Source organism: Callorhinus ursinus, unplaced genomic scaffold, assembly GCF_003265705.2.
Source record: "Callorhinus ursinus isolate GAN/ISIS: 27379988/994484 unplaced genomic scaffold, GSC_fseal_2.0 scaffold12, whole genome shotgun sequence".
Taxonomy (NCBI): Eukaryota; Metazoa; Chordata; class Mammalia; order Carnivora; family Otariidae; genus Callorhinus; species Callorhinus ursinus.
In genome coordinates this window covers 27394535-27416137 of record NW_027397074.1, presented here as the reverse complement: position 1 = coordinate 27416137, position 21603 = coordinate 27394535, and the positions used below count along the sequence as shown (strand labels likewise).

The 21603-nt window shown below is 34.8% G+C and overlaps 1 pseudogene; it reads right to left on the bottom strand.

Moving 5' to 3' along the window:
* Positions 1-525: 525 nt before the first annotated feature.
* The window catches only part of LOC112825310 (pre-mRNA-splicing factor ISY1 homolog pseudogene), a 175246-nt pseudogene continuing 154168 nt past the window's right edge, over positions 526-21603 (bottom strand).

The window sequence follows — 21603 nt, the reverse complement described above, 5'->3', positions numbered from 1 at the left end:
AATTCAAATGGAGAGTTTTAGGGTTGCTTGAAAAGAACTCCTATTCAAAGTTTCATGAGCGAAAGCATCTGTTTCCTGTAAAACTGATAGCAATAAAAATGTTAAATAGTAAATAAAGTATGAAATAAAATAGTTATCTTAAGTTACCCAGAGGTAATGTTGATAATTTTTTTTTTTAGGAAAAACTGATATCTTTTTAATGGTAGTCATAAGTTGACCTCCCTCTCCAGCGAATGACAGTAGAAAGCTAAGTAAAACACAGGCAGCCCATGAGCAGCCTGTTTTACACACTCTAGATAAAAATAAATGGGTTCCTACAATAGCAAAACATTTGTACAGCAGTGACAGCTGAGGATTCAGCACGCAGACAGCCTGCCAGGGAGGCACAAGCAGCCCGTCCCTTCGGATCAGGAGAGGGGGTTAGAAAAGGTAGGGGAAGTAGCAGGAAGACTCATAGCATGAGCCAGCCTATCTGCAATCCCAGGACAGCAGAGTCCAGTGGGGTCACCAAGGGCCAGAGGGGGTGACGGCCTCCCGGCAGATTTCCAGACCCTGAGCACGTCCCAGCTCAGCCCTAGTAGCCCAGAAGTGTTTTGGCCTCTTCGCTCTGGGCCTGCAGGGACTCACTAGCATACTTCTGGAGGAGTTCCATCTTCTTCCTCCACACAAGGGCCTCCTTGATCTCTTGCTGGGATGGCCCTGGGAAGTGGGTGATGAACTTCTGCTGCTGGTCTTCACCTTCTTTCTCCTGGCTGCCTTCCTTGTCAGACTCCTCCTCGGTGACAGCACATATGTTGATCTCTTCCTCTTCTTCCTCCTCCTCCTCTGCCTTTTCTCCTCTCGCCAGCCAGGCCTCTCACTCTGCTTTCCACTTTTCCACCAATCTGGCCCTGAATTTCTATTCGTATGTCTATTCCAAAAGCACGATGACACCGTCATCTTCATCGAGGCGACCGTAGTATTCAAAATCGATTGCTTTCATGAGCTCGGCACATGTCTTTCTTGGAGGAGGAAGAGGTTCTTTTTCAAAAGGCTCTCTGACACCAGGCAAATCTTTTGCTGCTCCGAAGGACTTGTAACCTCAATTTCCTGGGACTTCTTTCCCTTCATGATCCAGCATTTTAGGGCCAACTTTTCCATAATCAGGACCACCCAACTCCTTTATCCGGACTTCCCAGTGTCCTTTCTCTCTTAGCAGTTTGTTAATTTCATCATTCAGGTCATGAATTCGGAATTCCCCTAAACCAGCATTCTGAATTTGAGCCACTTTTTTAGAGATCTCTCCAATGATTTGTCGTCTCTACTTCTCAGCTTTGGGCAGCTCAGTACATTATGAGACAAGGAAGAGTCTTTGTTCCTTCACTTTTCCCTCTTCCAGTTGAGCTTGGCGAAATCTTGCTAAGGCCCTCATGGCCTTTTCTGCATTTCAGGCCACGGTTGAGTGAGGGCACCTCCCTGGGGCTGTAAGGCTCCAGCCCCCGGAGCTTCACTGCCTGGGGTGAGGTTGGCCCCTGGCGGGAACAGAAATACTCTAGGTGACCGCACCACCAATTTTTCTCAATGTTGGTAATTTTTAATCATAAACTTTTTCAACTTAGAAACACAATTTATTATAATACTTACCTAAAACTTTTTGAAGTTCATGTAGATAAACAAACCAGAGAATGTTCATATTTAGTACATATTATTCACTAATTTTATGTATACGTGTGTGTATTCATTCAGTCATTGGATAAATATTTATTCAGCACCTGTTATGTCCCAAGCACTGTAATAGGCTGAGGATATGATGATGCACAAGAGAAAGTCTTTGCTTTTTACATTCTAGCAGGGACAATGGCAATTAACCAATAAGCATATTCATATATACTTTATTTCATTAATTCAAAGACACTTTTAAAAATATTTTAATGTCTAAATGCAGATGTATCTTATAATAACTATTGACCAGGAAATGAAATCAATATAATTTTTATTGTCTAACAACATGGTGAGATTGAGAAAACGCTAACAACAAAACTTGCACAGAGAGGGTTAACTGCTGAGAAGAAAATCTTATAGACAGTAGTGTAGGACACCCTTATCAACACTCCTCATGTCACTACATATTGTATTGTGTTGAAAAACACAGACATTGATAATACTAAGTTGAAAATATAGCTAGAGAAATTGGATACTAAAATGAAGTTTTAGGTATATCATCACCAATTTCTTTCACTTGCATTTTCCTTCTGGGAGTATGCAAGAGAGTGATACATGATTAAGATAAAGGTCTAAATTAGTTTCAAAGATTTCTTTTGTTAAATATAAAATGGCAATTGTAGGCATTAAGGAGGATTTTGTTAGTAAAATGGGTAGTACTTATTCAATAGTGATTGTATTAGCTATTGATTTATAACAACATACTATCAAATTTCATACTTTTAAAAATAACAATCAACATATTAACCTCACAGTCTCTATAGGTCAGGAATTACAGAGTTGCTTTGCTGTGCAGCTTTGGCTTGTCTTCTCTCACAAGATTGCAATCAAAATATCAGCTGAGACTGCGGTCATCTGAAAGCTTGGTTGGAGCCAAACACTTTGGTTTCAAGGTGACTCACTCACAGGGCTGGGCAGTTAGTGTCGATTGTTAGAAGGAAGCCTCACTTCCTCAGTTGGCCTCTTACAGGCTTCATGAGTACCCATGGTTGCTAACTTCTCTCACAGCAGGCCACTCAAGAGACTTAGACTCATTGCTACGTCTGAACATTCTATTCATTAATAGTCATGTAGTCTGGCTCTCACTGAAGAGGACGAATCTAGCTCACCTTTGAAGGGTGGGGTGTTAGAGAATTTATGTACATATTCTAAAGCCACAATGTGATGAGCTAATGGTACTTTTTATACATGATTATACAGATTTATTGAAATATAATAAATGTTAAGAATAAATCAAGCTGGGGCGCCTGGGTGGCTCAGTCTTTAAGCATCTGCTTTCGGCTTGGGTCATGATCCCAGGGTCCTGGGATCGAGCCCCACATTAGGCTCCCTGCTCTGCAGAAAGCCTGCTTCTCCCTCTCCCACTCCCCCTGCTTGTGTTCCCTCTCTTGCCGTGTCTCTCTCTGTCAAATAAATAAATAAAATCTTAAAAAAAAAAGAATAAATCAAGCTGGGTAGGACAGAATGAGAGTAACAGGGTTCTGCTACTTTAGGAATGGTCTTTCTGAAGAGACGGATGAGAAACTGAACCAAGTATAAATCTCTAGTAAAAAAGTTCCTGACAGAGAAATGCTGGTACAAAGCCTGCAAGTTTCAAGAGTACCTGGGTGCACTAACAATTAACAGTGAAACTAGTAGAACTGCCTCATATATTTTTCTTTAGGGTATTTTATAAATGGTTTTAGGGGCACCTGGGTGGTTCAGTTGGTTAAGCGACAGCATTTGGCTCAGGTCATGATCCTGGAGTCCCGGGATCGAGTGCCGCATCGGGCTCCCTGCTCAGTGGGGAGTCTGCTTCTCCCTCTGACCCTCTTCCCTCTCGTGCTCTCTATCTCTCATTCTCTCTCTCTCAAATAAAATAAAAATAAACAAAATCTTAAAAAAAATGAAATAAATGGTTTTAATTAACAAGTGACACTTTTACAGACAGGTATATTTTTTATTAATATAGAGGAAAAAGTGTTAATAATTGAGTGATGAGTCTTTCATTAGTTTATTTGAGATTATTCTTTTATAACATTTTTCTATCTGAAAATGGTACTCAGAAGGACTTGCTATGCTTTCTCCTGCTCTTCTAGAAACAATTTTAAGAATAAACATTGGTGGGGTGCCTGGGTGGGTCAGATGGTTAAGCGTTTGCCTTTGGCTCAGGTCGTGATCTCCAGATCATGGGATTGAGCCCCATATGGGGCTCCCTGCTCAGTGGGGAGTCTGCTTCTCCCTCTGCCTCTCCCCCCTGCTCGTCCTCTCTCTCTCTCTCTCTGTGAATGAATAAATCTCTCTCTCTCAAATGAATAAATAAAATCTTTAAAAAAAAAATAAACATTGGTTTTACACCACACAATTGTATGTTTTCTATAAGCAGTATTCTGTGTTTTGGAATAACTTCCTTGAGAACTGACTTTATTACTTCTGTATTCTAATTTCTAAATCTTTAAATTTATTTATTTGAATGTTATCTTCAAGCTCTTCTACTTTTATTCATCCAACTCAGTAGTAAATAAGTAAAGTCTTTACTCAGTTTCAACTTCAGAACTGCCCGGGCAACAAAGAAAAATTATTCAGTCAGAATAATCACTTGGTATGTACTTGGCTCTGCCAAAGGGAAGTGCCATGTTAGCAAACATAACCAGTGTTCCCTCAGCTCTCACTATAGAAGTGACTGAATCTGTTTTGTAGTAAATGTCTAATGACTTATCTTTATAGTAAAGCAGCGCTTTTATCAAAGGTGATTTCCTTCTCTCAAAATTTCTGAGAGGTTTTTTTTTTAATTATCTTAATTTCTGTCATTTTTTTTCTCTTTCTCTCATGTATTTGTGTGGCTCAGTAGGCATCAAGATCCAAAGTGAAATTTTTAATTGCATGGATGTGTTATCTATAGATACAAATATTTATATATTCTGTTCCTTCTGCTTAATTAAATACTGATTTGTGATGACCATGATTAACAAAGTAGATCAGTGATTCTCAAAGTGTGATCCCCAAATGGCAGAAGTAACTGCTAGAAATGAAAATTCTTGGGTCCTAACCCAGAAGATCTAGGGATGGAGCCCAGATCTATGTTTCAACAAATCTTCCAAATGACTCTAATGTTTGCTCAAGTTTGAGAACCACTGGGAGAGACAATATTAGGCTTTACTTATTGCTTCTTATATTAGTCCTACAAAAGATTTGAGGAGGCTTATTAACACCATTAAAGCTTGTGGTTAATTATTTTCAAATGATAATCAATACATATGAACAGCATAAAATCAGATCTCCATAATAAAACCAAAAAAAAAAAAGGAAAAAAAATTCTTTTTATTTGTGGTTTGACTCTCTTCACTCCACTCACTTCTTTAAAATGTTTACCATTCTAGAAACTGAAAATGTTTCAGGTAAACCTAATGAGGGTTACTTCTGCACTGGAAGATTTGGGTGAAATGACAATTATTCGGTCTGTCATTAAAGATATTTGAAAGTCTAAAAAACACTGTCTGGGCAAAAAAATTATATAGACTTTTAATAAATTCTAACTTAGAATTCAACACTATTCTTTTCCAAAATTAAAAGAAAATTAGAGAAATGTGAAGATATGAATCTGCATATCCATTTTCTAACACATCCAATGAAGTATTTCCAAAATTCTTAGCATTTATATCTCACTCAGAACAAGAAAATTCAGTAACCTACTAGAGTATGTAACGTATTGTTAATATAGGTTCTCAAATGGGAAGGATGTATGTGTGAATTGAGTGAAAGACTTTCAGGAAGAGTAAATTAAAGGTTCTCTTGGATTTAATCAGGTTGGGAAAGGTAAACAGTGTTACAAAAAAAAATCTCTTTCAGGAAACATTAGAAACCCTTCTTCCATTATTCTGTCCTTTTTCAAAGAGATTCTATTGTGGCTTTGTAAATTTCCATCCCTTCTCTGCTTTTCCTACTAAGTTTTGTTGTTACATAATTTAAATAGGTAAATATGGCATACCCTTAGGGGAAAAATAAATAAATTGATTCTATATTCAAATAAGCTTGTTTTTATTCAATGTGGAAAATAAAAAGGGTTTAATCACAAATGAGATAAAAACTTGGGGCACAGTAATCAAATGGAGTGGATAACATGTGAGGTAGAGAAGAAATGGATGGCTAGTATCTGGAGGCTATAGAAAATATTGGAAAACATATTAGAGTGCATCTTTTTTTACAATTCTAGGGGAAAATTTCAAATTCATATTTGTATACTTAAAACAATTTCTCTTTCTGTTGAGGTTCTTATGTCTGGAGACATCTAGGTGTAAAATTGTACTGTACAAAAAGTATAATTAAAAATTTCAAGTAACTTTAGATGTTTTAGATATATTACTACATTCCTCTTCTTTTAAGTGGAATTGACTGATGCAAGAGCAATTTTTTGTTCCAAATAGACTAAAGTTGCCCACATAGATGAGTTCATAAAAACACATTTTTTTTAATTGGAATCTAAAAATCAATGAGGATTCTATTAGCTCTAGAATGGAAACATGGACATTATGGTAACTTACATTTGAGTAATTTGTGAGATAGAGCTAAGTTCAGTTGCAGGGTAGTGTTAGACTAAGACATCTGGCTAGAAGGGGAAACATCCTATTATGTCTACATGAAACATAGATGACATAGATTTTCCTACCTTCGGTTTAGGGCATCATAACATCTTTGTTAAGAAAAGAATTAGGCTAGGGACACCTGGGTGGCTCAGTCTTTTAGGCATCTGCCTTCGGCTTTGGTCATGATCCCAGGGTTCTAGGATCGAGTCCTGCATCGGACTTCTTGCTCAGCGGGGAAACTGCTTCTCCCTCTGCCTGCAGCTCCCCCTTCTTGTGCTCTTTCTCTCTCTGACAAATAAATAAACAAAATCTTAAAAAAAAAATTAGGATGAATAAAAATCACATACACAAAATATCTCCAATTTTATAGCTTTATTTATATGAGAAATAATTTCTTCTACTCTGTCTTTGACATGTACCCATTAAACATTGAAATAATTGAAAATAGATTTTATTTTGCATATCTTTGTTGGAATTATAAAGGTAACATGCAATTAAAATTGGATCCATTAACTTTCAAATATTAGATATTTGAAAAATGTTTAGAACACGCTTTTTCTTATTTTTAAGACAAGGGAAACATTTGGGAATAATCGTTATTCCCAAAGAAAATGTACATGTTCTAAAACCTTGCAACTTCAAATGGTGACATTACCAAATGAATTGTCTTAACAAGATTACAAAACTTATACAAGAAATTAATTACATGGCATGAAATTCAAAACTCACAACGAAGTAGGGTATAAACTTTTGTAGCTGGCATTTTGCTGTGATTTCAGGAGAAAAAAATGGCTGAAGATTGACAAAACATTCATTTATGATTTTGGAAAGGGTCAGTCTTTCTTTTACAAAAGAAATAAGTAAATCATATGTCATCATTGTTTGAATAAAGCAATATTTTGATGTTTTAGGCAAGAACAAAAATTAGCTCAAGTCCATTTGTCAGTATTTTTAATTGAGAAGTTTTCATTATGACAATTTCAACTTGTGATATTGAGAATATCTCTGTAACAACAAAAACAGCAACAACAAACATAGAAAGTCTACAGAAGTAGAGAATTATATACATCTTAAGTTAGCCTGTTTTTTTTTTTTAAGCAGAAATAATAAAAAATGTTGAGGTGGCATTTTTGTGAGACTCTTCTGTTTTACAGGCATTAGACATTTTCATTTTCTCTTGTTTTTATTTTATAAACAGTAGTAAGCTCAAAATAAGTGTGTGTGAGGTGCCTAACAAAAAAGCAGACTTAATCTCAGTTTACATTAATAGGTTATTGTATTAATATTGGAAAATGGCTGAAGTGCGAAGACTCTGAAATCCAGTTGCACTACTTTTACTAGCCATGTGACCTTGGGCAAGTTATTTAACCTTCCTAAATCTCAGAAACTGGGATTAATAATATTACCTCATAAGTTTTTTGTATAGTAAAATGAAATACTGTGCTTAAAACTTTTACAAAATTTGAACCAAAGTGAACTGTCTTAATTCCTAGACATAGTAAAATTATCATTATTGTTATTATGAAGGTGATAATCATTTGGGACTCTGTTCTATTCAGATTTCAACTGAAGGGGTTGTTCAACTCTGATCTCACACACACACACACACACACACACACACACACACACACACACCCCTCTCTACAAATATCTGTTAAGAGAACAAATAAATTAATAAATTATGATCATATTTGAACACACATTTAAAGTCATTTTAAAATTTAAAATTTGTAACAATTATTCAAAGATATAATGAGATGTCTTAAGAGGTAATTATTTTATTTTCACAAAAATGTGTTCAGTCATCACCTAGAAAAGCACTTGGCAAGCATGCTGTAGATATTCACAGGCATCTCATGAAATTGCACTAAATGGTCTTTGGCATTGCTTCCTAATTTGAGAGTGTGCAATAATATGGCAGCTCTGACTGGAAAATAAGTGGATGACTTGTCTTTTACTTATCCCATTCCCCCTCCCCTTTAAATCTCCTTCATAACAGTTGAGACAATGCACTGTTGTTGGCAACTACCAGTTTTGGCATGGAATGGGAATTAAGCATAAAGACAGTGGTGATTGGTGCCATACCCTCACCCCTGCACCAAAGGCTGTTGTTCATCTTCTTGTGTCACAACTGTGGACATTAGGTTAAGATGCTAGTTCAGAATGCTTATGTAAGAACAATGTGGCCAAAGTATGGGTAATGGTGATAATATAAGGAAATAGAGCATTATGGATAATTCAGGGATAAACAATAGATTAATTTATAGGATACTAACTTCAAGCATTTGTTTTGTTAATACCTGGCTGTGAAAATTTAGAAAAGTGGCTTCTGCTCTCTAGGTCTCAGTTTTCTTATGTGACATGGAAGGAATTGTCTTATATGGGGTCTAGGTTTCCTTAAATCTCTAATATTCTATGAGTCTGTGGTAAATTTAGGAGGTCATACAAAATGTATCATCTCAAAATTGTATCCTTAATTTCTATTTACTTAAAATAACTGGAAAATAAAAAAAAACTAAGTATCTGCATTAATTTTAACTTATACATGATTGTCTTAATGCCATGGTAATTTAGCTTTTATTTCAATGTAGGTTTTCAATGTGGTCAGTCCTAATAATGATATTCCCAGGTATGTCTTCTATCTTTTTAATATTATGAATATAAACACAAAAATTTCAGAAGCACTTGGATATTATGAAGTAAACCAGGTAACAGCAATTATAGTCATGTACAATAAAAGATAATAGGTATTCACCTGACAGTTTCTTTCTGTACATTCTTACTAATTTCACTCTTCTAGAAATAAAATAAAATGTTCATGTATTGCAGTGGAACTGTTTCTCATTTCTTTTATCTCCTCTAAATGTTCTTTTCTTTTTATACCTGTTAACTGTTTTTACCATCTTGACTTGGCAAACTGCTTTATATATTTTTTTCTTTTTTCAGAAGCAATAAATGATTGTATGATTATTGTAGAAAATTAAGAAAATATACAACACTAGAAATAAATGTTAAGGCCAGATTAATTGTAATCTATTAAGAAGGACATGTAAACATCTTTGGATTTCTTTCATTGGAGCATATTAGATCAGGGAAGTGACATAATATTACGTTAAATAATGTTAAATAAATTCACTCTGTCTGCTGTATGTGAAGTAGAATGTAGGGGCCCGGAGGAGAAGCAGACATCAGTTAGGAGGCTACTAAGGAGCATAAGAGAGAGAATAAAAGGCTTACGTCAGGATGGTAACAGCCAAAGTGGAGAGAAATGGTTAAATGGGAGATGTATTTTAAAGATAGAGGCAAGAGGATTTAATGGATGGGGGTAAGGTATAAAAGCAAGAAAGAGGGGCACCTGGGTGGCTTAGCTGGTTAAGCATCTGCCTTTGGCTCAGGTCACGATCCCAGGATAGAGCCCTACATCAGGCTCCCTGCTCAGCGGGAAGCCTGCTTCTCCCTCTCTGCCATGCTTGTGCTCAATCTCTCCCTATCTCTCTCTCAAATAAATAAATAAAATCTAAAAAAAATAAAAAAGCAGGAAAGAAAGATGAAAACTATAAACCCGAACAAATGGATGGATGGTGGAGCTGTTTCCTGAGATGCAGAATGCTAGGGAGGAGATAAACTGAACTTTGCCTTGGGCATGAAAAGTGTGAGATATCTAATAAGCATCTAAATAAAGATGTTATTGTTAGGAGGGTAAACATTTGGAGTACAGGGGACATGTTCAGGCTGGAGATAATTTGAGTGGTCTTCCATGTATAGATATATTTGAAATCATGAAAAGCATGAGATCACTAAAGAGTGAGTTTTGATAGCAAAATGTAGAGCTATGAAGGCTTAGTCCTGATGCTCTTCAACATTTGGAGGGAAAGAATCCAACAAAGAACACAGAAGAAGCACATTGTAATGGAGAAGAAGGACTTGGTGTTCTGAGGCCAAATGAGATGGTTTTCAAGATGAGAGGTTAAGTTATATTTTCCTATCTCAAACATGTTTTTAAAACAGCTTCTTAATGTTTGACATAATGCCTCATCATTTATGTACACCATAATTTATTTAACCAGTTTCATAAAACTGAGTACTAGTTTCCATTTATTGTTGTTGCTTTCGCAAATAACATTACAAAAGCCTACATAATGTTTTTGACTGAAGAGATGAGTTCTTCAGTAGATAAAACACAATGTAAATTTTGTTAGAAACACAAGCAAAAGGGGGAAGATCAAAAGCAGAAAAAGAATGATGACGCATGACTTTATTTCTCTCAGGCAAATATCTAAGAGAAAAATTCTGTATATCAGAGGCTTAAATTCATAAGAAACTGCCAAAAAAGATTTTCAACATAGCTGTTCCATTTTACACTCTCACAGGACTGAACTACTGCTCCAGTTGTTTCCCATACCTGCCTACGCTTGATATAATTATTTTAAAATTTCAGTCATCCTAGTGGAATTGCAGGGGCATTTTATTGTTGTTTGATTTGCATTTGCAACTAATAATCCTTAGTAAATTCTCAGGTGTTTATTGGCCATTTAAAAATCTTCTGCAAATTGTTTTTTCCAGTTTTTTGCCCACTTTAACTGGACATTTGTCTTTTTATTGATGTATTAATGTTCTTTCTATACTCTGGATACAATTTCTATGTCAGATACAGGTATTGCAACTATACTCTCCCAAGCTGTGGTTTAGGTATTGATTCTATTAGTAGTATTTCTAGTTTGCATAAGTTTTTTATTTTAATGAATTATAATTGATCAATTTCAAATTTTGTAATCATAAATCTTCTGTGTCCTAAGAAATTTTTCACTTACCAATGGTCATAAAGATATTTTTTCTTCCTAGTTTTCTGGGAGTTTTTAAAATTTTATTTTGAATGACTGCTGAATTTTATAAACGTGTACACAAATCTTATTAAAATTTTCATTTAAAAATCTGTGGTGGTGGGAGGGATGGGGTGGCTGGGTGATAGACATTGGGGAGGGTATGTGTTATGGTGAGCGCTGTGAATTGTGTAAGACTTGAATCACAGACTTGTACCTCTGAAACAAATAATACATTATATGTTAAAAAAAAAAAAAGAAGAAGGTAGTAGGAAGGGAAAAACGACGCGGGGGAAATCAGAAGGGGAGACGAACCATGAGAGACTATGGACTCTGAGAAACAAACTGAAGGTTCTAGAGGGGAAGGGTGTGGGGGATGGGTTAGCCTGGTGATGGGTATTAAAGAGGGCACGTACTGCATGGAGCACTGGGTGTTATATGCAAACAATGAATCATGGAACACTACATCAAAAACTAATGATGTAATGTATGGTGATTAACATAACATAATAAAAAAATCTGCACACACTGAAATGATTGTATCATTTTTATTTTTATTTTGTTAATTTAAGTTACATTGATGCTTCAATGTTCAATTTTGCATTTCTGGATTTGTTTTGTTAATACTTTGTTGAAGATTTTTGCATTCCTATAAATGACTATTATTGATGTAGAATTGTCAGTTGTTGCAATGGTCTTGTCTGATTTTAGATTCAAGATTTGGTTGCCTTCATAAAATGAGTTGAGAAGTGCTTCTTCCTCTTCTGCTTTCTGAAAGAATTTGTCTAATATTGGTATATTTCTTTTTAAAATATTTGAGAGAGTGATGAGTGAGTGACTCAGTCAGTTAAGCTTCTGCATTCAGCTCAGGTCATGATCCTGGGGTCCTGGGATCAAGTCCCACATTGGGCTCCTTGCTCTGTGGGGAGCCTTCTTCTCCCTCTGCCTGCTGCTCCTGCTTGTGCGCTCTCTCTCTCTCTCTCTCTGACAAATAAACAAATAAAATCTTAAAATATATATATTTTTTGAGGGAATTTACCAGACAAGCCATCTAAAGTTTTTGTTGCAAGAAGATATTTAATTATGAATTTGATTTCTTGGATATGGGATTTTTCTTTTTTTTTTCTTGTGTCAGTTTTGGTTAATTTTCTTATATCTATAAATAAGTATATTTCATCTAAGTCGTTGAATTTATTGACAAAAAATAGCTTATGTGTGTGGAAACTGTAGTGATATTTTTCATTCTATATCTGTTTTGGGCAATGTTTTCTTTCTGTTCAGTCCAGTCAGCAAGTGATCAACTATGTTGATTCTTTAGAAAAAAATTAACATTTAGTTTTGCAGATTTTTCTCTAATGTTTGTATGTTTCTATTTCACTTATTTTCACTCTTATTGTTGTTATTTCCTTCTTCCTGTATACTTTCCAGTTGATTCGGTCTTTTGTAATTTCTTAAAGTGGAAACATAGCTCATTGGTTTAAATTTTATTTTTTATAATATAAGCATTTAAAGTTAATGTTTGTCACTAAGCACTGTCTTAGATTCATCCCACACGTTTTTATTATTTTTCTTTTACTTTCATTTACTTTGAATTAGTATCTAATTTCCTCTTTGAGGTTGTTGACCTAAGGCTTGTAAAGTAGAACATTGGAAAATTTCCAAATACTTGGGAATTTTGTCACAAATTCTTAAATTCATTTCTAATTTAGTTGTATTTATTGTGGTCACAACACATCCTCTGTGTGATATAAAATCTTTGAACTTTATTGAGGCTTGTTTTCAGTACATATGAAAAAATTTTTATTTTGTAATATGTGGCTATAGTGTTATTTACATATTCATTAAGTGAAGTTGATTGCTGATTTTATTTAAATAAAATATAACTTTTACTTGATAGATTGTTTTTGTCTATCATTCCATCAATTTAAGAGAAAAGCTACTGAAATTTTTGGTGATTGTGGCATTTTTTTTCACATGGAGTTGTCAGTTGTGTTTAATGTATCTTGAAGTTCTGTTTTTAGTTGCATATACATTTAAGATTGTTAGAGCCTTCTCTTAGAGTGACTCATTTATCATTATGAAATATCCTTAGTAATATTCTTTACCTGAAATATTCCTATTTTAAAATGTTTCTCTTATGAACACTATTTGACTTCTAGTTTTTAAATCTAATAAAAATTTCTGTCTTTCCATTAAAGTATTTTTTGATGTAATTGTTGATATGCTTAGGTCTACTATCTTGCTACTTGTTCTTTACTTGCTCTTTATTACATTTTTCTTCTTTCCTGACTTTTGGATTAATTGAATATTTTTTTTTCTATCTTCTCTAATAACTTTTGAGTTATGTCTGTTAATTAATTTGTTTTTATTTTAGTGTTGTCTTTAGGAATTACAATATGTATCTGTAACATCACTCTCTACCTGTAAATAAAGTCAAATCAATATATAAGGCAATAATCTTATAACAGTATATTTCTATTTATTACTTTTCATCCCTTATGCTATATTTGTCATATATTTGCCTCTGTATATATCAGTAATGCATTATTTTTGTTGCTGCTATTATTGCTTAAGTACTCAATTGTCCTTTAAGGAAAATAAGATGAGACAAAACAGATTATTAAAAATCACATATTAGCTATTTCCAATGATCTTTATTTTTGTGTAGATCCAAATTTCTATCCTATAGCTCACTCAAGCCTGAAGAGCTTCCTTTAAAATGTCTCATAGTATAGTTCCAAAAATGGCAAATATTTTCAGCTTACATTCCCGGCCAGAATAATTTCTGAATGAATACTATCCTTATGTTACTTGGAATAAGAGTTCACTCAAGGCCTTCTTTTTAATAAGGGTGTCCTTGAAGAAAGGCAGAATTAAAGCATTCTCTTTTTATAGTGCAACCAGAAAAGCAAATGACTTGCTAAACTCTACTAAAAATAATATTGTGGTTTGTTTGTTAAAGATCATTCTATGTTCCCTTTCTCTTTCATTGAATAATAGTAATTTGAGAAAAGGGATATAAGCTTGAAAAGAAAAAAAAATTGGTTACATACTATATGAAGGAAGTGTGCTGGACATTTAAGAAATATAATTTTGAGCTTTTATTATGTATACTCTTTTTTCTTATACTTATTGTTATCTCATAATTTACTTTGTAATGAATATCCACTTAGTAGTTCTTTTGTTTTTTAGCTATGAATGGGGGGAAATATCTTTCACATCTTTCAAATTATTGATAGTTCTAAAAATTATTTTTCTAAACCATTTTTATTTTTATAAGGCAATTTTATTTTTAAGGGAATAATGCTTATTGCATTTGTCATATGTAAATGCAAAATCCTACAAAATTACTTTCATTAAAAAAAATCTAAGTATCTGGCTCTTGTAGTGGATTTTTCAACTACTTGAACCACATGTTTAGAAAATCTGTCAAATAAGGAGTGCTATTAAAAGATAGGCAGCATTAGCTGAATCACAAAGGCTAATGGTTAAATTTCCTTAGCTTTTGTTTAGTTATTATGTTATAAAATAAGAACTACAAAAATAAACATTTATTTGTAGTCATAATAGCTGCCAGTTCTATCATGGTTTCTAAACGAGCATATAATTAACTAAAATAACAAGCTCGCAAATATGTACTTGCAGTACGATTTTTGCTAGGTGGAAGCTGGTGAAGTGCAAAGTCTCATGCTGTTGCAAATGGTGTTAATATTAAATATCTCTTGGCACTTTTAACCTCTATTAACAAAAAGAAGTAAAGCTGCAAAAATATTAATGCATTCATATTATTGTCCTTTCTATCAAAAAGATTTTAGCATTTTCTACAGAAAAAGTAGACATTTTATTTTCAATAGTTCTTTCCCTTTGAATCCCAAGGAATTTCCTTTAGAAATGATTAGATTGAAATAATGTGTTTTGCTATTTCACGTATCTGTTCATTTACTTTAAAAAGCTGTATTTGTAAAACCTTTATTAATTTAGTTGGTCCTGGTAATTATAGCTGCATTAGCAATGAGTATCTTCTAGATTAAGTATAAAACACATTTAATTAGTAATGTGCTATCTCTTGGGAATAAACTGTTTCTTCAAAGGATTCAAAGAGTAAAGATTATTGGTTATATCTTAGCCTTTGGATGATACCTAATCTTTGAGACACAATGGCCACTAATTAATTTTTTAAGATTTTATTTATTTATTTATTTGAGAGCAAGGGAGAGAGGGAGAGCGAGCAGGGGGAGGAGTAGAGGGAAAAGCACAAGCCGACTACCAGCCACGCGCGGAGCCTGACACAGGGCCCCATCCCAGGACCGTGAGATCACGATCTGGGGGGAAATCAGGAGTTAGACGCTTAACCAACGGAGCCACCCAGGTGCCCCCGCAGCGGTCACTAAGTTTTTTTGGAAATTCTTATTTTGCTTTTTAGTAGAGTGAGGTAAATTACAACTCATAGTTGTTGCCTACTTTGTAAAACTGGAAATAAAATGGTACCTACCTCATTATTAGCTGTCAAAACTTCATATGTGATGTCACATATTGTAAAGATTTAGTGCATGCAAGTCTTTGCCCTGTTGCCTGGCTCATAGCAAGTTCATAGGAACTGTTAGCTCTTCCGCTTCCTTCTTTTTTCTACTCCCCTCCCCCTCCTCTTCCTTCTCCTCTCCCTGGTTTTATTATCTCACTACTCAGTTGCAGTACTTTCTCTTTATTATGTGTGTAATTTAAGAAGCAATATAATGAGACTGATACCCATTATTCATCAAATGATATTGTGCCCATATATATCCGATAAGTCATTTTTTAAATTTTTTTTAAAGATTTTATTTATTTATTTGACAGAAGAGAGACACAGCGAGAGAGGGAACACAAGCAGGGGGAGTGGGAGAGGGAGAAGCAGGCTTCCTGTGGAGCAGGGAGCCCGATGCAGGGCTCGATCCCAGGACCCTGGGATCAGGACCTGAGCCGAAGGCAGACGCTTAACCACTGAGCCACCCAAGCGCCCCCTGATAAGTCATTTGTATAATCTCTTTAAATTAACACCTATTTGGGGGCACCTGGGTGGCTCAGTCGGTTGAGCATCTGACTCCTGGTTTCAGCTCAGGTCATGATCTCAGGGTGGTGGGATTGTACCAGCATTGAACTCCGAGCTCAGCACAAAGTCTGCTGGAAATTCTTTCCTCCTCCGTCTCCTTCCCGCTCTTTCTCACCCAGCTCTTTCTCTCTCTAAAATAAATAAATAAAGTCTTCTAAAAAATAGTAAATTAACACCTATTTGGCCAATGAGGTTGGTGAATGGTTAATTACTTTACTCAGGGTCACAGGTTTTTAGCAGTGGAGATTCAATTTGAATCTGGTTTTGTGTTATATCAAAATGTGTGCTATTCTATATTACATTTGCTTTTAATTTAAATAACAGATTTTATACATACTCAATGTAACAGGTGGAAAAAAAACCTCTAGATAGATAAAAAATAAAGTTATCCTTTTTATTCTCTTTCTATGCTTATGTTAACCATTTCAATATATTTCACACTTATCGTTCTTTTTAAAAATTTTACCTGTCATACCATATATACATATATAGATGAAATATACCACATATATATGTATATATACACATTACTCTGCAACTTTCTTTCCTCATCTTACGACAAAGCACATTGCAAACCTCCCTCTAGCTCAATAGACACCAATCCATATTTGTTAGGCCAGTTCATCCTTAACAGCTGTACAATTTTCCTTTGTAAGAATGTGTATCAGAGATTTTTAGTCCCTTCCCTTCTTTGTGGATATTTATGTTTTTAGTTTTGTCACTATAAGCAATGTTTCAATAGATAGAGATATACATTTTTATCTGTGTCTTTATGTACTCATATATTTATTTCTAGATAATAGATTTCTGAAAGTGGAATTACTTTATCAATTGCTGTTTGTATTTTAATTTTGGGTAGGTATTTTCAACTTACTTCATAGAATGGCTAAATCTATCACGTCCCCACTAGCCATGTTCTGGCTCTGCATTCTTACTATTATTGGAAACAATCATCATTTAATATTTTGTCAATATCTTGGGAGAAATGGTGTCTCATTATTGCTTCAATTTAAAGTTGGAAAAACATTCACACATTTTATTGCCTTTTACAATTTCTTGATCATAAATCCTTGTATATACTTTTCACCTGTTTTCTCTTGGATTGTTTGTGTTTTTCTTATCAAAATGCAGATAATATACTTGACATCTAGAATAGATATTTTAACTTTGCATATTTTTTCTAAATAAATTTTTGAAATTTTTGTCAGTAGTATCTATTTTTTTGCAGATTTTATGCCTCTTGTCTTTTTTAAGACAGTCTCTATGTTCTAATGTTGGACAAATGTTCTTCTAATTTTGTTTTCTGAAACTGACATTAGTCTAATTTTACTTTTCCTATTTTAATTTATTCAACAAATACTTATTGATCACAGAATATATGTGAAGCAAAGTCATAGGTGCTTAGAAAGCCTAAGAGTTAAAAAATAAAACAAAACAGTTGACAAAATTGTGATATGTACTGCAGAAAAAGGTACAATGAATGGAGCAGAGTATGGGGATCAAAGTATAGAGAAGTGGGTATCAGTGCCTAGTTATATTCTAAATGGAATGGTCAGGTAGCCCTCAGTGAAAAATAAAATTTTAACAAATACTTGAAATTTGTAAAGAAGTGAGATGGGCATATATTTAACTGAAGAAGTTTCCGAGCAAGGGAAAGAGTTAATGCAAAAGCTTTAAAAAAGATGCCTGCTGTTTAAGGAAAAGTGGAAGTCCAGGGTAGTTGAAATAGAGTGAAAGAAGGGGAGGGTGTAGGAGATGAGGTTAGAAAAGCAATAGGAGTTGGTGGAGCAACAATGAGAAGAAGGGGTTGGAAGAATAGGAGAAATTAAGTCTGGCCGTACAGACCACAGTCAGGAGTTTGACTCTTAACTTTGAATGACATGGGAAACAAGCAGGATTTTGTGGACAGGAATAATTTGATCTGAATTATTGTTTAAAAGGTCATTCTCAGTATTCTGCTGAAAGTATATTTTAGAGGGACAAGAGTGAAAACAGGAAGACTATGGAGGGAGCTAGTATAATCTAGGTGAGGGGGTTATAGTGCTTCTACCAGAAAAGTAGCAACGAGTGTAGCAAAAGTGGTCACACTGTGTATTTTAAAGACAGGACCAATAGGATTTTCTGATAGACTAAAGGCAGTATATATAAAAAGAAAGGCATTGAGAATGTCTCAAAGGTTTTTAACTGAGTGACTGGAAAGATGGACTTATAAAAACTGAGATGAGGAGGACAGTGGGTAGTGCAGGTTTGGGTATGGAATAGAGAAGAGATGAGAAGTTCAGCTGGGGCATTGTTAAATTAGGGATGTCTCATAGACTGTTTATTTCATTTAGCATAATGTCCTCCAGGGTTATTCATGTTGTCACAAATGGCAGGATTTTCACTACATTTTCTTTATCCATTGATGCATATATCTGAATTTTCCAATATTTTATTTTTTCCTCATTAACATTTTAGTATTGGTTCTAGCTCAATTGCATTGCAGTTAGAGAACACAATATCCATTCAATTCTGAAATTCCTGGTGTGTGTTTGCAAATTAAAAAAAAATTTTTTGCAGTTTTTGTTTGCAATGCCGTAACAGTGAAATACATACATAGACACTCGTATATATACACATTATAGAAACACAATTAAATCAAGTTTCCTAAACATGTTTTTTTAAGTTAACTGATCAATTATTACTGATCCTGTGTTTTCTTGTTTTATGTTAAAGAGCTAAAGAGAGAATTCTATTAAAACATTCTGATAGAGTTATAGATTTGTTTATTTCTGGCTTTTGTTCTATAATCTTTGCTTCATATATTGCAAGCCTATGTTTTTATGTTACAAAAAATTGTAATTGTTATGATTTTATGTTAATTAAATCTTTTACCACTGTGACATGCCCTCTCTTTCTCTAGGACTGTTTTTCGCCCTAATGTCTTATATTAATACTGTTATATCAGTTTATTTTAATTACCTTTACATGGCAAAACTTTCTGTGTTCTTTACTTTTATTATTTCTGTATTTTAATGTTTTGTGAACAGTAAACAGAATTGTGATCTTTTAAATCAAGTGTAGCAAACTTTGCTTTTAATGAGAGTTTTATCCATTTATCTTTAGTGTAACTACAAATATAATTGAATTTAAATATATTTTACTGAAGTCTTTCTATTTTCACCCTTATTATAGGTTCCTTTGTTCACTCATTTCTTACTTAAAATAATATTTTGTGTGGTTAAGCTAGAACACATCACATGAATCTTAACTTGTCTTAACTTTCTTTGTTATATGCTATAGTTGGGTTTGTTAATACATATAAATACCAATAAATTATATTTTCTCTTTTCTTGTTCTTTTTTTTTAATTTTTTATTGTTATGTTAATCACCATATATTACATCATTAGTTTTTGGTGCAGTGTTCCATGATTCATTGTTTGTTCATAACACCCAGTGCTCCATGCAGAACGTGCCCTCCTCAATACCCATCACCAGGATAACCCATCCCCCTCCCCCCTCCCCTCTAGAACCCTCAGTTTGTTTTTCAGAGTCCATCATCTCTCATGGTTCGTCTCCCCCTCTGACATACTCCCCTTTTCTTCCTCTCCTGTTATCTTCTTCTTTTTCTTTTTTCTTAAAATATGTTGCGTTATTTGTTTCAGAAGTACAGATCTGTGATTAAACAGTCTCGCACAATTCACAGCGCTCACCGTAGCACATACCCTCCCCAATGTCTATCACCCAGCCACCCCATCCCTCCCACCCCCTACCACTCCAGCAACCCTCAGTTTGTTTCCTGAGATTAAGAATTCCTCATATCAGTGAGGTCATGTGATACATGTCTTTCTCTGATTGACTTATTTCACTCAGCATAACACCCTCCAGTTCCATCCACGTCGTTGCAAATGGCAAGATCTCATTCCTTTTGATGGCTGCATAATATTCCATTGTGTATATATACCACATCTTCTTTATCCACTCATCTGTCGATGGGCATCTTGGCTCTTTCCACAGTTTGGCTATTGTGGACATTGCTGCTATAAATATTGGGGTACACGTACCCCTTCGGGTCCCTACATTTGTATCTTTGGGGTAAATACCCAGTAGTGCAATTGCTGGATCGAACGGTAGCTCTAATTTCAACTGTTTGAGGAACCTCCATACTGTTTTCCAGAGTGGTTGCACCAGCTTGCATTCCCACCAACAGTGTAGAAGGGTTCCCCTTTCTCCACATCCCCGCCAACATCTGTTGTTCCCTGACTTGTTAATTTTAGCCATTCTGACGGGTGTGAGGTGGTATCTCATTGAGGTTTTGATTTGGATTTCCCTGATGCCAAGCGATGTTGAGCACTTTTTCATGTGTCTGTTGGCCATTTGGATGTCTTCTTTGGAGAAATGTCTGTTCATGTCTTCTGCCCATTTCTTGATTGGATTATTTGTTCTTTGGGTGTTGAGTTTGATAAGTTCTTTATAGATTTTGGATACTAGCCCTTTATCTGATATGTCATTTGCAAATATTTTCTCCCATTCTGTCGGTTGTCTTTTGGTTTTGTGGACTGTTTCTTTTGCTGTGCAAAAGCTTTTTATCTTGATGAAATCCCAATAGTTCATTTTTGCCTGGGCTTCCCGTGTCTTTGGCGATGTTTCTAGGAAGAAGTTGCTGCGGCTAAGGTCGAAAAGGTTGCTACCTGTGTTCTCCTTTAGGATTTGGATGGACTCCTGTCTCACGTTTAGGTCTTTCAACCATTTGGAGTCTATTTTTGTGTGTGGTGTAAGGAAATGGTCCAGTTTCATTCTTCTGCATGAGGCTGTCCAATTTTCCCAACACCATTTGTTGAAGAGACTGTCTTTTTGCCATTGGACATTCTTTCCTGCTTTGTCAAAAATAAGTTGACCATAGAGTTGAGGGTCCATTTCTGGGCTCTCGATTCTGTTCCATTGATCTATGTGTCTGTTTTTGTGCCAGTACCAAACTGTCTTGATGATGACAGCTTTGTAATAGAGCTGGAAGTCCGGAATTGTGATGCCGCCAGCTTTGCTTTTCTTTTTCAGTATTCCTCTGGCTATTCTGGGTCTCTTCTGGTTCCATACAAATTTTAAGATTATTTGTTCCATTTCTTTGAAAAAAGTGGATGGTATTTTGATGGGGATTGCATTGAATGTGTAGATTGCTCTAGGTAGCATTGACATCTTCACAATGTTGATTCTCCCAATCCATGAGCATGGAACGTTTTTCCATTTCTTTGTGTCTTCTTCAATTTCTTTCATGAGTATTTTATAGTTTTCTGAGTACAGATCCTTTGCCTCTTTGGTTAGATTTATTCCTAGGTATCTAATGGTTTTGGGTGCAATTGTAAATGGGATAGACTCCTTGATTTGTCTCTCTTCTGTCTTGTTGTTGGTGTATAGGAATGCCACTGATTTCTGTGCATTGATTTTATATCCTGC